At 38.2% G+C, this 15,844-nt stretch overlaps 1 protein-coding gene across 3 annotated transcripts in view; it reads right to left on the reverse strand.

Moving 5' to 3' along the window:
• The window catches only part of chinmo (Chronologically inappropriate morphogenesis), a 127,217-nt gene that overhangs the window by 53,982 nt on the left and 57,391 nt on the right, over positions 1 to 15,844 (reverse strand). The window contains exon 1 of one of the 3 annotated variants that reach the window (XM_074086121.1): positions 5,602 to 5,684. The exons of the other annotated variants lie outside the window; for them this stretch is intronic. The gene's annotated coding sequence lies outside the window, so the exon portion shown is untranslated. Of the gene's footprint in view, positions 1 to 5,601; positions 5,685 to 15,844 lie in introns of those variants that run through there. 3 annotated transcript variants of the gene reach the window in all.

Genomic DNA, 15,844 nt, shown 5'->3' on the forward strand with positions numbered 1-15,844 from the left:
ACAAATATATTTTGCAACATTGACATTTGCGCCAAATGTACCTACCTTAATTAAATAAGAAAAAACGGCCAAGAGCGTGTCGTACATACATAAAACACATACATAAAATCACGCCTCTTTCCCAGCGGGGTAGGCAGAGACTACATCCTTCCTTGCTACGATTCTGGCGTACAACTCTCGCATCCTCTACATTCATCAATCTTTTCATGCATGCACGTCGGTTTAGAGTACTCCTGACCCGACCTTTCTTCAGAACGTCCCCGATTTGATCATGGTACGATCGTGGGGTTGGTACGTGTCGTACACGCCCAAAATAGGGTTCCGAAGCCATTACGAAAAAATTAAGTAATATTTTTCTAAGGATTTCGTATTTTATACGGAATCTTCCAAGTTTAGGTATATTTCATACCTTAGGCTGCTATTTAATCTTAAACTACTAATAATTCTCAAGAAAACTTGGTCGTTATAATTTTCCTTGAAAGTTTGATATACTTACTACCATCCTTTTTCCACCGACCGGTTTAGATTTTAGAGGGGGGGACGCTCGATTTTCATAAAAATTTGCAGTTAAACGTTGAATATTTCGCAAACAAATGACCGAATCGAAAAATCGTCTTAGCAAACCCCTAATGGTTTTAAAAGACCTATCCAACGATACCCCACACTATAGGGTTGGATGAAAAAAAAAATCACCCCCACTTTACGTCTATGAGAGTATGATTGATAGTCCCTGAGCAAAGCCGCGGACGGACGGACAGACAGACAGACATGGCGAAACTATAAGGGTTCCGTTTTTGCCACATTTTGGCTCCGGAACCCTAAAAATTGAAGCAACTACTACGTTTTATACAAAACTCTCACATCTTTAGTATCTTAACAATTAAAATGATTCACTGCTAATTATTTACATTAGAAATATTTTTTACAGGACAAACACCTCGAGTACTTTTTTTTTTAGTCTACCTGTGATCATGATATGTACATCTACATCGAATTATCAGGAGCTAATAGAAATCTATGTATATCCCGTGAAAAATATATATCTAATCTTTCTAGTATTGACAGCATGAGACGTGTAAAACATCGAAGACAAGTAGGTACAATGATGGGGTTAAGAATTATCAAGCACAGAATTTTCCATGTTTAGACTTGAACGGTATATATTATATTATGTAACTAATAAATGATACCGCCTATAGAAACAAAGGGCTTACAAATTCTTGCACAGTTATCTAATCAGCTCTAGACGCACACGAATGCACGTTTATCAGTAGGTACATAATTTAGAAAAACAGTTGCTTATTTCGACGATTTCCATTCAAAAGTTCCATTTAAAAGTTACGAGTGGATGCCAAGTGGACCCTACTACTAAGGTTCCGTCCACTATTCCGCTAACCTACTGTCACTTTCTATTTTGAATCGTACACGTTTAAATTTTTACAACAAAACAAAAACAAAAAAAATGTGATTTCTATGGCGTTTACAACAAATAATAAAGTAAAAAAAAAATACGGGCAGGGGAACAATAATTTTTGGCGTTTTCGCTCGATCTTAATAGTAGCAATAATATACCTACAGAATATGCTTGTCTGCCTCGCACTTGACCGGATTTTACTTTACTAACCTTTTTTTCAAATTGGTTATATCAATATTGATACCTAAATACCCAGTTTACATAAATGTAGCTATATTTCCTTTCTAGTAAACAATTTTTTTACCTATCGTCGTAACAATGACGTCTTCTGGCCGGTGGTGTAGGTACCTTATGTGTAGGTGTAGATCCTTAGTTTAAACTGTGACGTATTATGCTTTATGTTCTAGGTACATAATACGATCGCCTGTTGTCTAATGCTTCAATGAATAACAGTGACAAGTAGCCTTTCAAAAGGAAGTAATCACTAATCACTTATTCGTCATATTATAAAATATAAGTTACGACCAAAACCGAAAAGAAAGAAACAAAGGGCAAATTATTAGGAAATGGTTCCAACTCAGCATAATGACAGCCGGCCAGGACTTTCATTGGGACCATGAAAAATCAAGGTTGTTAGACAACTGACCATTTTTAGGGTTCCGGAGCCAAAATGGCAAAAACGGAACCCTTATAGTTTCGCCATGTCTGTCTGTCTGTCTGACAATCTGTCTGTCTGTCCGTCCGTCCGCGGCTTTGCTCAGGGACTATCAATGCTAGAAAGCTGTAATTTTGCACGAATATGTATGTAAACTATGCCGACAAAATGGTACAATAAAAAATTCAAAAATATTTTTTTTTGTGTAGGTACATAGACGTAAAGTGGGGGTGATTTTTTTTTCTCATCCATTCTTGTAGTGTGGGGTATCGTTGGATAGGTCTTTCGAAATCATTAGGGGGTTGCTAAAACGATTTTTCGATTCAGTGATTTGTTTGCAAATTATTCAACTTTAAATTGCAAATTTTCATTAAAATTGAGCGTCCCCCCCCCCTATACAATCTAAACCGGTGGATGGAAAATTTTGAAAAAATTCAGAATGGTAGTAAGTTTATCAAACTTTCAAGGAAAACTATAACGGCTAAGTTTGCTTGAGAGTTATTAGTAGTTTAAGAGTAAATAGCAGCCTAAGGTATAAAATAACCTAAACTTGGAAGCCCTCTTGTTCTGAGAGGAGGCCTCTGCCCAGCAGTGGGACGTATATAGGCTAGGATGGATGGATGGATGGAAACTTGGATGATTCCGTATAAAAAACGAAATTCTTAGAAAAATATTACTTATTTTTTTCGTAATGGCTATGGAACCCTATTTTAGGCGTGCCCGACACGCTCTTGGCCGGTTTTATAGTTATAGGTTGGCCAACGAAGAGACCTCTAGGTGTGTACCAACCATGGTAAGGTAATTTTTGATGAGAAGTCTACACGTTTTGTAAAAACGCCGTTAAAAGCGTAAAGAACACAAGTAAAGGTGAGTATTTAAATCGTCCATTTGATAAAAAGCTAAATAAGTAATGATAATATTTATCTGTTGGACATTTCACAAAGGTAAATTTATATGGTGTACTGCCTTTTCGGCGAAATATGTTTAGCCAAATTTCACTTAGCAACCAATTTTTTGCCGAAGTTAAATTTGGCAAACCATTCGTTGGCATAACTTTACTTCGCATTTTTCTTATTTCGCAACATTTTTATATTGCAAAATTTTACTTCATCACACTTTTATGTGGCAAATAATTATGTAGCAAATGATTGGCTTAGGCAAATAACATATTGTCAAATAACATTTGGCCAATTTTTATATTGCGAAGTTTTACTTCAAAATTTGACCGAACGAGCGAAGCGAGCGAGCGGTTCGGAGCAGAAGCGACTTGGATAGTTTAGGTCAGATGTTAGGTTTTTTTTATAGCAGCCACGATAACTGCCACTGGGAAAGTAGGTTGGATGCCATTCAATATGTTGCTAAGTTAAGGTATGCCAACCAATACATTTGACCAAAACATGAATGACATTTAAAAAAAATCCAAGGTAATAATTTGCATAAAAATAATTTATCAAATGATTGGAAATGACATCAGTGCGAAATGTTGAGTTGGGAAATAAAATATCGCCTAAATAAAAATGTGGGATAAATAGTTTGGGAGCTAATTATTTGCCAAATAATTTTCGCCGAAAAATTAGTAAACCACTTTATATATATATATATATACTGAACGGCAAAAAATCAGGCCCTCAAATGTATGCAATAATAGGTAATTTTGTACGGAGAGTGGGCCCAATTTTATATTATATTATATATTATAAGATAAGATTTTAAGCCTATTTCAATGTATGCCATACGATTACATAAATATTTCTTTACAGGTAGAGGATGGTGGCCTAGTGGGTTTGACCTATCAACTCTCAAGCAGATGGTCGTGGGTCGCACCACTGAGTTTTTCGAAATTCATGTGCGGAATTACATTTGAAATTTACCACGAGCTTTGCGGTGAAGGAAAACATCGTGAGGAAACCTGTAAAAACCTGCGAAGCAATTCAATGGTGCGTGTGAAGTTCCCAATCCGCACTGGGCCCGCGTGAGAACTGTGGCCCAAGCCCTCTTGTTCTGAGAGGAGGCCTGTGCCCAGCTGTGGGACGTATAAATATACGACGTATAAAATAGGCTGGGATGGTAGTAAAGGATCAACAACGAGGTACTTTTCACATTTTTTTGTTTCATAAATAGAAGGTTGTGATGTTACAATAGCAAAAGCAGGGCTACTACGAAACTCGAAACTCGAAGTTATCGTACCTTCACTCTCGCTCTCGTATTAAACAGTATAACTAAGTGTCAGAGGGACCGCACGACACGAACTTCGAGTTTCGAGTTTCGTAGTAGCCCTGCAGCAGCGCTGTTATTCTATACTAAGAGGAATATGTTTTCCTTAACCAACTCTAAATTCAATTTCCTGGATGTTGATTAGTTAAACTATTCTCATAAATAATTCTTAATTAAACACCTATTCATTATACTAGTGTAGAAAATATAGGTACTAACAAAAATGGCGCGCAATACGATAGTGGCGCCAACTATCGGAAACGGTGCCAAAGTATGGTCAAATAGAAAGCATCGCAAAGAGGCGTCTAAATAACGACTTGTGCCTGTATACGCTATTCGGAAACGCACGCTAGTTGGCGGTAGTGAGCAATAGAGCATTAAACCTTTGTGAAATGTAATAAGTTGCTATGATTCAGATGGGCATATCTCCAGTCTTTTAAACAATAAAAAAAGAAAACAGCGTATGAATACGAAACCGCGTCGTTTCGTTTACAATTTTTTTCACGGTGGCTTTCAGGCACTACATATACGTATACATCTGGACAAATATTAGCGCATGCGTACATACAAACCGTTCAATGTCAAACTCCTGCATCTGACTTGATAGGTAAATAGGCACCGGTTGACAATGGCACCTGGCACCAGTTTACATTGAAATGTTTTATTTTTTGAAATATTAGAATTGTTCCTAAATAGAGGATTAAGTCTACTTATATCAGCGAAATCGTGCCTGAAGTCTAACATCTACTTTAAAGTTTTATTAACATTGTTATTGTAGTTTTTCAAGTATTTTTTTAAGGTACGAAAGAAATTAAATACATAAAGGACTGGATACGTACTTGTTTTTATTTAAAGTTAAATAGTATTCGTTTCATTTCCAAAACAAGATTTATTTGTTCACAATACGGATTGATATAAGCATGATTGAAGCAATAGGTTAGATTAAGTAAATCGAGTAACACTATTGCAAAAACAACTTTTCAAATAAAAATCACAATTTATCACGAAGCTTCGAAATATGCTTGAATTATTTTGAATAAAGTTCGTGTGAAAATTTTTAAACTAATTTTTATTTTGAAATTGATGTTAAACTTATAAAAAACCCAAACCTCATTGTGTCCATCAACCATGAACACAAAACAGCGGACAAAGGAAATGCACGTATCCGTTCAAACGCTGCAAACGCTGTAAAACGGCCATAATTACGCTGAATGCCGCCGAACAGAACAATTTCGGGCCCCAACCGCACGTCCGAGGATACCACACCGTACTCGTAACAAACGTAACACAGAAAAATATGCAGCCGGCGTTTACTCACGTTGAGTGTTCAGTGAAACATCGGCGGGGCGGCTGGGAGCGTGGACAGCTGGGCTGCCGGCGGAGCGCGGCCGGGGCAAGACGTGGGACTCGGCCCTGATGCAGCGGCGCCGCGGACGCGCGGTATCGAGGAAGTAAGTCCGGGCAAACTGTCAACGCTCGTGCGGAAATCGGGCGGCGTCCGCATCGCGCAGGCGCGCGGCACCCGTCAACAGCCGCCCTGCAGCCACGGCCCGGGGGGCCACCCCGCCCGGCACGCACCTACCCTTTAAATCGAACGTCATATCCCGCCACACCGTTCGCACCACCTCCACCCGCTGTAATTTCTGAAAAGCGCTGACTGCCCCCCTCGACCCTAAAAAATGCATTGCGTAACGGTTTTATAAATTCCCAAAAGTCTTTGTTTGTCCAATCAATTATCCACCTGCGTACGTAGCGGGCATTGGAGCGGAGACGATACTGTGTAATCAGCCCCCCGTAATTGCGGTGTTGGGGTTTTTACAGTTTATTATTTTCAACTACAATGTACCTATCCCTAAAACTTTTACTTGCGTTTTATTAAGGTGCGACAACGACGTGATGCCGGCAAAAATTTCCTCGGCCGAAACCTCTTGATGGTTTTATCGTTTTCCTACAGAAGGAGTGACAGGGCGGAAAAATGAAATATGCAGGAGCTGAAGAGGTATAAATATTGCCGCAAATTTCCCTTTATTGAATCCTGACAATTTTCGACCGAACCAAAGACGTTCGCAATTTCCTGGAAATATCCTTGAACGACTCCCTGCCCTTCATAAAATTTAAAATGTAGTATAAATAAAACGGGCGCACAATATGGCTCGGATTTACATCCTAAAGGTAATATAAAAACTGTTCGTTAATGAAGCCATCAGCAAGCAGAGGGAGGGTTTCGGTGGTATTGGAACTATTTCAAAACCTTAATAAATTGGAAAATATTTTTTCCCGGCAGGTCGGCACCCGAGCAAGTATTTTTCGCCTGACAAATTTGCCCTAGATAACGAGATAATATTTAATTTGGACAAATATTATGTTTTCCACATATGAGAACGTCTTTGCTTCTTTTTGGGGACCTAATTGGTAAACAACGTTTGTGTACCTAGTCATAGTAATCTTGGCAATAACTTATAAATGATAATAAAATAAGTGATAATAAAATAGCAAAAAGAATATCTGTAACAGTTATCCTTTTCATAAAAATCTGCATAAATCTTGTTGACAGTGAAATTTTATTAAGAAACACCCAAAACAGATTAGATATCCAAGTAAACCAAGATTGTTATATAATGTCGGCGGCCGATCGTAAAATCCTCCAAATAACGAATTTGCCTTATAATTGGCCAGACATATCACGATAATAAAATAAATAAAAAAAAAACGATGTGCCTGAACAACACTACGGCAGATCAATTAGAGAAACGCATACGTCGATATTCCTAGCTCTATACTGGGCACATCATGATATGCCGAAAAAAAGAAAAATTTAGGTCCGACGAGCGAAGCGATATGGCGGCGTTTTATGATATGCCTAGGAATTTCATAATCTGCCTAAACTGGCCAAATCATGAAATGGCGGCGTGTCATGATATGCCTAGGAATATCATGATCTGCCTAAACGTCACTAGGCAAATCATTAAACGGTGAGTTTTGAACGATATGGCGGATGTCCCTTAGCCTATTCATGAATTGGTGCCATTACACGATATGCCTAGGAATTTCGTGATCTGGCGGATTTTACGATCGGCCGCCGACATATTTATACAACGCGATTACGTTGACAAACGGCTGGAATACTGACACAACTAGTTGTGACATTCGAAAATCCTTCATTTAGCAAAACATTGGCCCTGACATTTAGACGGATCTGTATGAAAGCAGCCTGCCTAAATCCTAAGGCCTGAATGAGATGATGTAACAAATTTAATTTATTTGCAGACTTGTCGTAAAACCAGAAAGTGGACTAATTTCAATCGACTTCGTTTTAACGAAGCCGCCTAGGCTTTAAAAAGCTTTATTTTAATAACTTTACATAATGCGGAACAGAATGCCTATCTGGAATGTAAACTTATTTTAAATACCACATGAAATTGTTGAGAGTTGATACCTGAATGTTCTAAAATCGAGGACTTTTTTTACATATCTGTACATTATGATTTATGATTTTGGTAAATAACGCAAACGTCATCGAGGTACATTGACAAACTGAAAATAATATACCTACATAGACTAGAGTTGCCGTGCATCAGTCTTGCTATAGCCCGCCAACTCGGATTTGCACGTGCTGGCATTAGATCGAATAAAAACCAAAAAATCGCAATGGTCAATGATACTTTGTACTTGTCTGACGGTAGATTTAAAGACGGTGCATCATACTTCATACCTCGTTCAATACGTAACTAGCTATGTTGCTATCTCTTTACCAACTTATTATTATTAAATATAATGACCCGGATAACTCACGTCTTAAATCGAGTTTAGCTCGACATGTTTCGGGCTAATCCGTAGCCCTTCGTCTTCGGAGCAACGCGACTCAGCGGCTGCTGCAACACGCGCACAATTTAAGATTTAAGACGTGAGTTATCCGGGTCATTATATTTAATATGAGTGAGTCTCACGGTAGTTTCATGTTCAACTTATTATTATTAGAAAGGGAAAAAACTAATGATTCGGCCGTATCGTTCAGCCAAACTATGTCAATCAAGATCCAGTAAGTATAGAGCTTATGAAAAATTAATGCGACGAATTCTTTTTCCGTAGACATTTAAGTTTCATTTACCGTGAAAAGGTTTTACACACGTTTAACTTTACTAGACAAAGGATGTGAAGTAGCAGGGCGCAGTGACGCGCGCACTAAACCAGGTCACCGCTTGCCCAAAAAATAATGCAGCCGCTGCTCTCTTTTCGGAAATAGACCAATAACTAGGTTAAGCGATGCGCTGGTTAATTTCGCTTCTATTATACGAACCATAGGTTTTATAAGCATCAGTATTGACACTTCAGTTGTGCTTGGAGTTAGCGCACTTTTTTATTACAATGATGACAACGCGCGTTAATGTACGCATTAAGTGAAATCTATGAATAATAAATATGTACATACTCGTATTAATTTGATAATAAATAAGTATTTGATAAAATACATGCACGAGAACGACAAAGATTAAGTAATGGCAGGAGAGACCGCAAGGTAATTCTGCATAGCTTATCCTGCATGGATATACACATCCATTTGGAAAGCAGAAAACGCATTAGAATCGAGCAATATAATGCAAAAATCATGCATAATACGCATACTATAAATATTATTTCACACAGTTACGTCAAAATTTAACTAAACAGCAATGCATTGAGTAAAATATGACACGCTTATTCTAAAATAGATCAGCTAGTTAGTGGGTTAATAGATGCGACAGTCTGAATTCCCAGTTCTGATAAACCCACACGCTAATATTTATGGCTTCTGCGTCACCATTCCTTGCACCGAATTAAAAAAAAACGATCAAGTTCGAGTCTGGCGCATGCATACAGGTTTTCTTAACACACAATCATACTTTTAGGCCAAGATATCTCCTTCCTATTCGAAGTTGCCACACTCTTGACAGAGTGGTCGTGGTCGGTTAAGGATCAGCTGTGAACCGTCATGGCGACTATCTTGGGTAAATAGCATGTAGACGATGTAGAGGTGACAGACAATCAAGTCAGGGGCTTGGTTCTACAGATAATGATCGCTTTTACTAGCGAAAGCGTGATGTGTTTCAGTCTTGTCGATCATGAAACACACGCACAAAACAACAAGTCTTTGTTGGGTCACTATTATTATTAATAATTGTTACTAACCATTACAAATTTTGTAACACTTACACGTGAATTAAAAGTTTTTGGTAGGTTACTATTATTATTTTCTACTCGCGTACTACAATGTGCTGCTGACGATACCGCTATCGGTAATCCAATGAGGTGCATTGTGTGATCGCAACTTTGACATTTCATTGTGAAACGTTTCACAATGTTCTTTTTCGCACTGCAAATGGCGGGGTTTAAAACAAAAAAAAAAACTTCAACCATTCTATTTTATTTACTTAATTATTGTTAAATCGACTTTAAAGATTAATTAAAATATAAACATATAAACAATTATTGAATAATAAATACTTACATAACGGACAATAAATGAATTTTACAGTTATTATTAAATTTAATATTTCAACATTATTTAATTTGGCTGTATTCGAAAAAGTTCCCGGGTCCATTCTAAGGTTGTAATTACTGAAAAAAAAGTTTCAAAATAGCGGGATTTGTTTTGCTTTTGCACGGAGTTCTTGAAATTAAAAGAAATATAAAGAGTTAATCACTATTTAAACGACTTTTTATCTGTGAGAATGTGTGACTTTGGTGAATTAAGTGACGCAGAAATGATGACGCCGCCAGAAATAAAACAGCCGGCAATGGAAGTGAGCAGTAATTTGCTACCTTTAAAATCGAAAAATTCATTTATTGTCCGCTATGTAAGTATTCATTATTTATTAATTGTTTATGTTTGAGCTCGTAGAAAAAGTAATGTATGCAACTATTCATAATCAGCCATTGTGACACTCATGCGTATCTATTATGACATTCGGCTTCCCCTCATGTCATAAACACTCGCACTCTGTGTCTCAATGACCCTTATTATGATGCAGTTGCATAAATAACTATTAGTTATTACTACTCACTATTAAATCACTAGACGTGGAACTAGTACAACAATAAATCTAAAAAGTATAAATTACATTTTACAAAACAGACATAAATAACATTCAAGGTACGCAATTTATGCAATTTCGCAAGTACCTACAGCATTGCTAATTCACGTGCTTTAATGTCCAAGTTGACCTCAGCTAGGTTACAATCAAGACACTATTTATTAATAAGGTCACAATGTAAAAAAAATACAATTGACCTGATTTTAGAGGCACAACTATATAATATAGGACGAAGAGTTGCAGTGATCGAAAATTGAACATCACTTTTTCCATCGTCACTGTCTCAAGATGATACTTCCACCACCATCCCAGCCTATATACGTCCCACTGCAGGGCACAGGCCTCCCCTCAGAATTCCACTGCGGATAATTAGTTGAAAGGTTGACACCACGAACCGTAAGCTACATGTTTCGTAGTAAAACAAACTCGAATAACTCACGTCTCAAATCGAGTTTAGCTAGACATGTTTCGGGCTAATTCTTAGCCCTTTCTCGTGGAGCACACGCCAGGGCGGCTGCTGCTAAATGCAAAGGGCTACAAATTAGCCCAAAACATATCGAGTTAAACTCGATTTAAGACGTGAGTTATCCGGATTTATATCACTATGAGTCTCAAGGTAGTTTCACATTCTTATAAAACTATCCACAGTTCCGGTGTAATATATATCAGTAGCTTTTGCTCGCGGCTTCGCCCGCGTAGAGTTCGGTTATCGCGCGCTGTTACCTCGGGAACTGTGCATTTTTCCAGGATAAAAAGTAGCCTATGTCACTTTATGGCCCATAAACTATCTTTATGCCAAAAATCACGTCCATCCGTAGCTTAGTTTGGACGTGAAAGACGGACAAACATACAAACACATACACTTTCCCTTTTATACTATTAGTATGGATTATTATACAAATTTCTGTTCATTCCAGAGTGCTGATAAATCAGTGAAGAATCCTCGACAAAGAATGCATCTGTGAAACATCCGCGTCGGAAATAGCCCTAGCTATAGAAAGTAGGTCGATCGCGTTTTTTTTCTTCAGAATATCCGTAAGGCGGCTCCCACACGCGCCAGGTAACTAACTGATAGATCCACAAACAGTTATCAAGAGGTACCTAGCAACTGCCAAAAAACGGCAATGAGCAATGACCACATTGTTCGCGGTAAATATTTAGAGTTATAATATCGTAAAGGCAAATCTTTTGAATAACTTATAAAAGCTATTAATTTTAGTAAATAAACACATATTAAAAAATAAAAATCAGCAGAGCGATTTTTCAGTAGAAGTTCTAGTGCAAAATGTTAAAAGTTAAATTTGCGGTATCTATGAAATCGAAAAATAATTGGATGATTTTACATATATATTCTAAGTAGAACATAGGTACGTATACGGAAAGAATGTCAGTCTAAGGAATTTTTCGCAGAGCTATAAACGATTTTCATGTTTAGGTAAAAATACCTAACTTCTCGTAAGAAAAGTTACTGGATTATTGTATATCTATAATCTGTATTACCTATTTTCATCATGTGCCAAGTTTCATAGGCGGGAGAATTATTCAGGTTGCAAAAGCCTCGTTGGTCGGACTAGTAAGTACGCCCAAAAGTCTACGACTGGTCTGTTTTACATTATGACATTAGGTAGCATAACTAGCGCATCGTGTATATAACACCTTGAATCTAGGTAAAATCGAGCAGAATAAAGTAAGGTTACAACATCAGATAACCGTAAAATGTACCCGTAGCCATGCCTGATGTAGATTAGGCCAGGATTGACAGGAAGACATGTTTTAAATAGAAGTTTTTGATGTTAGAAGTGTTTGTATGTTTGTCCGTCTTTCACGTCGAAACGGAGAGACGGATTGACGTGATTTTTGGCATGGAGATAGTTTATGGACCAGAGAGTGACATAGGCTACTTTTTATCCCGGAAAAATGCACAGTTCCCGAGATAACAGCGCGCGATAACCTAATTCCACGCGGACGAATTCGCAGGCAAAAGCTAGTTTTAGTATAAAACGCGAATTTTCTTAGCACATGTGTGAGCTAAGCTTGAGAGCTTGTCCCGGTGGCGCGCTTTACGCGCGTTTTTCGAATCGCGCAATCGTGTGGTGCTGGTGCTGTGGTACTAGAGGCTCATAAATACGTTCCGTCCACATGCACTCGTGCGTTTGCGCACATTTTGCCCGCGAATACATTATGTGCACGGAATGTATTACCTCAAAATCGCGCGATTCGAAACGCGAGAGGGTACTCGCGCTTGAATCGCGCCATCTGGACAAGCTCTTAGTTTCAACGTCACTGCCCTACATAAGTCGATTCGGTTTGTCTGTTTGTTAATGGGAACGCAAGTGTGACCCAAAGTGCGCCCAGTGTAAACACGCGCTTCGGATATCACTTTCTTTCGCTTCATTATGTCTGTAGCTATCCATATTTGCTACGTACTATACTTAGAATATTAATAGCAGAATTTAGAGGTGTCAATGAAATGTAAAGATCCGAAAAAATCCTACTTGTTTTTTTTATCTAAGGTACAGATATTTTTAATGGGAGACCGCGAATATTTGGTGCAATTTTTAAATCTAAGATTATTCTGAAAAATCGGTGCATGATTTAAAATGAAATACCTAAATAAACATTATCATCGTATAATTGACACCAATTGACCTACTCCCAAAATAAGCTAAGTTTATGCTACGGATACAGACAACGGATACACAAACTTATTTAGATAAATACATAATTGTTAAAAAAAAACTCCTCATACCTTTTTTATATGATAGGGGAAAACGAGCAGGACGGTCACCTGTTAGAAAGCAATCACCCCCGTCCATGACCCATAACATAAGTTGAGCTAAAGCTGCGTTGCCCGACCTTTATGACAGGAGTAGGCTCGGTTTTTGAAGATCTCTACGTTGCACCGGTCCGGAAATACTGTCGCTACAAGCTGATTCCAGTTTCACAGTGCGTGGCAAAAAGTTCCGCAAGAAACGGACTGTGGTAGACTGCCAGCTATTGAAGTAATAGCTGCCCCGACTGAAGATCGTGCCCGAGACCTCAAGACTCATAATTCTCTGACCATTTGTCTATCCGGTCGTCATTTAACGTTAATAGACGTCTCTGAGTTCGAAGCAACATCAACAAAGCCTACCCCTGCATCACATGCACTGCACGATAAGGCAATTTCGGCGAATTGTGCAATAAATGACGGGTCATCCGTAAACAACACCCGATCGTTATTATTGAGTGCACATTGAGTGCGACTTCACAATGACGAATCTTCGATACTTATTTACGTAGGTTGCGTACCTTGAAAAAAAATGCATCTCAAAATCAGAAAGCAAGCTAAAGTGAACCTTAAATAAATCAAGTAAAGTACAATAGTCGGCTTAAAGTTAGTAAGCTTTTTCAAAAACGGTGACGAAATGTATGGGATGTCCTGTACAGGATGTGTTTTACTTGAATTATGTCTTTTGTTACGGAAATGGACAACTAAATGAATAACATTTTAAACCAACTGTGGTTTAAAAGTTTTCTGACCTGATTAGGTTGTAAATAATTTACTCATTAAGGTAGTTCATTATCATCATCACTGCTAAATAATATAAAAAATTGGCAAGAAGTTGGTTTTCAACTTATTAAAATAAGTTGGATTCTTTCTACGCGTCTCATTGGCGCCTTGGCGCCTTCATTGGAAGGGCTTAATCTAGGGACACAGTTTAGCGTAGTAAAATGTGATTCTAATGTTACTTGGCCCTGGCAGTTAAAAAGGTAAGCGCATGTAATAGGAATTTTATTTATATTGAGAACAAACGCTGCTCAATTATCAGCTTATTACTGAGTCTAGCGCGTAGTGTGTTATGCCATCGTTTTTGCATCCCATGTATATTCAAAAGCTAAAACACGGAACCGAACGCGTAAAGTTTGGCTTTAATATGACAAAGTTTTTTTGCATACGTTTAAAATGCATCGATAGAGTAATTTTTTTGTTTCATGAAATTTGTTTATAAACTTTAGGCCCGTGCGGCCGTGTGCATTGAATATTATTTACATTAATATAATCGACCATCTTTTAGAGGTGGACGTTATTTCACGTCACTGTATACAGTAACTGGTGGCATGCTGAATAACCAAATCAATGGTTTCGCGTCAAGCGACAAGTGGTGATTTTTGTAACGAGCAATTTTTGTGGTGATGCGTTTTTCGCCTCAACGTTAAAGACGTCACGAGTAGCATATAGTGAAAATTATAACCTTAACTTTATACGTCAAAGAAACGATTCTTAGACTATGAAATTCTTCTAACAAATTACGTTAAATACTAGTTTAATTTCTAATTCAGTTACAGTGACTGTCACAGAACGCGTCACTGCAGGCAGTGAAACAAACTGGTTACTAAAATCACTGGTTTTAGTAACCAGTGACATGATTCTTGGCACCAGTTTCGTTTCGTTTCGCTCAAATCACGTAACGACCCACACCACTATCTTTGGTTATCTAACTAACTAACTAATTTGGCTCAGGGACCCAAAGAGGGTCTTGGCCTCCGAATCGAGAGCATGCCATCTGACCCGATCGTGCGCAGCCTCTTGCCAGTCGTCGACTTGGAGACGTCGCAGATCCGCCTGGACACTGTCCTCCCAGCGGTACCTGAGTCGCCCAACCGGGAGGCGACCAGTCGGTCGTCCCACGTACGCTCTTTGGTTATCAGTGTCACATTATTTGCTGCACACTGCAGGCGTCTCATTCTAATTTTTTAATCTATACTTTTTCTGCCTAGCAGTCATGCTTTTCATACTTCTTCTAAACAAATAAGATCACAAAAGATTTGATTTAGTTTCGCTAGGACTAGGTACATTTTTGTGCCATTTTTCGTGCAGGTCAAGGTATGCACATATGAGCAACGCACTTCTGTATGATTGAATGATCCAGGTGTTAAGCAGCGGACGTCTATATCAATGAATTAGGTATTGCATTTTTACCTTATTCTCAGGTATACTCTGTTTTTTAAACCAAGATACTAAAATGACATTTCATATGTTACACGTTTTTTACATCTCATAAATAGTGATGTGCCACAACCGGTAATCACCGAAAAGCTTTTATAGGTAGGTACCTATGTTACACGTATAAAATGTTAAGATATGAACGGATCTATGACGAGTCAACGTCATAAATAAGTGATCATTTCTGTACCTTGTCGCTTTCAGTCGTTACACAATTTCGTATGGCTTTTCAAACATGACGTTAAAGTGAAAAGGATCAAAAGTGGTCACTTGTTTATGACGTTAAGTGTACTAATATACATAGGGCACTTATAGGATATTCTAAAAATGTTAAAATAACTCTGTGAAAATACCACCGTTTATCGCCTGCGGTATTCCCGGACCGATATGACATTCAAGTTTTCAACAAAAGAGCGTACTCCTTCCTTAAAGGCCGGCAACGCACTTGTGACTCTCCTGGTGTTGCAGGTGTTGCGACGGTGCTACATCCGGCTCGCGATGAC

Source organism: Choristoneura fumiferana, chromosome 3 (assembly GCF_025370935.1).
Source record: "Choristoneura fumiferana chromosome 3, NRCan_CFum_1, whole genome shotgun sequence".
NCBI lineage: Eukaryota > Metazoa > Arthropoda > Insecta > Lepidoptera > Tortricidae > Choristoneura > Choristoneura fumiferana.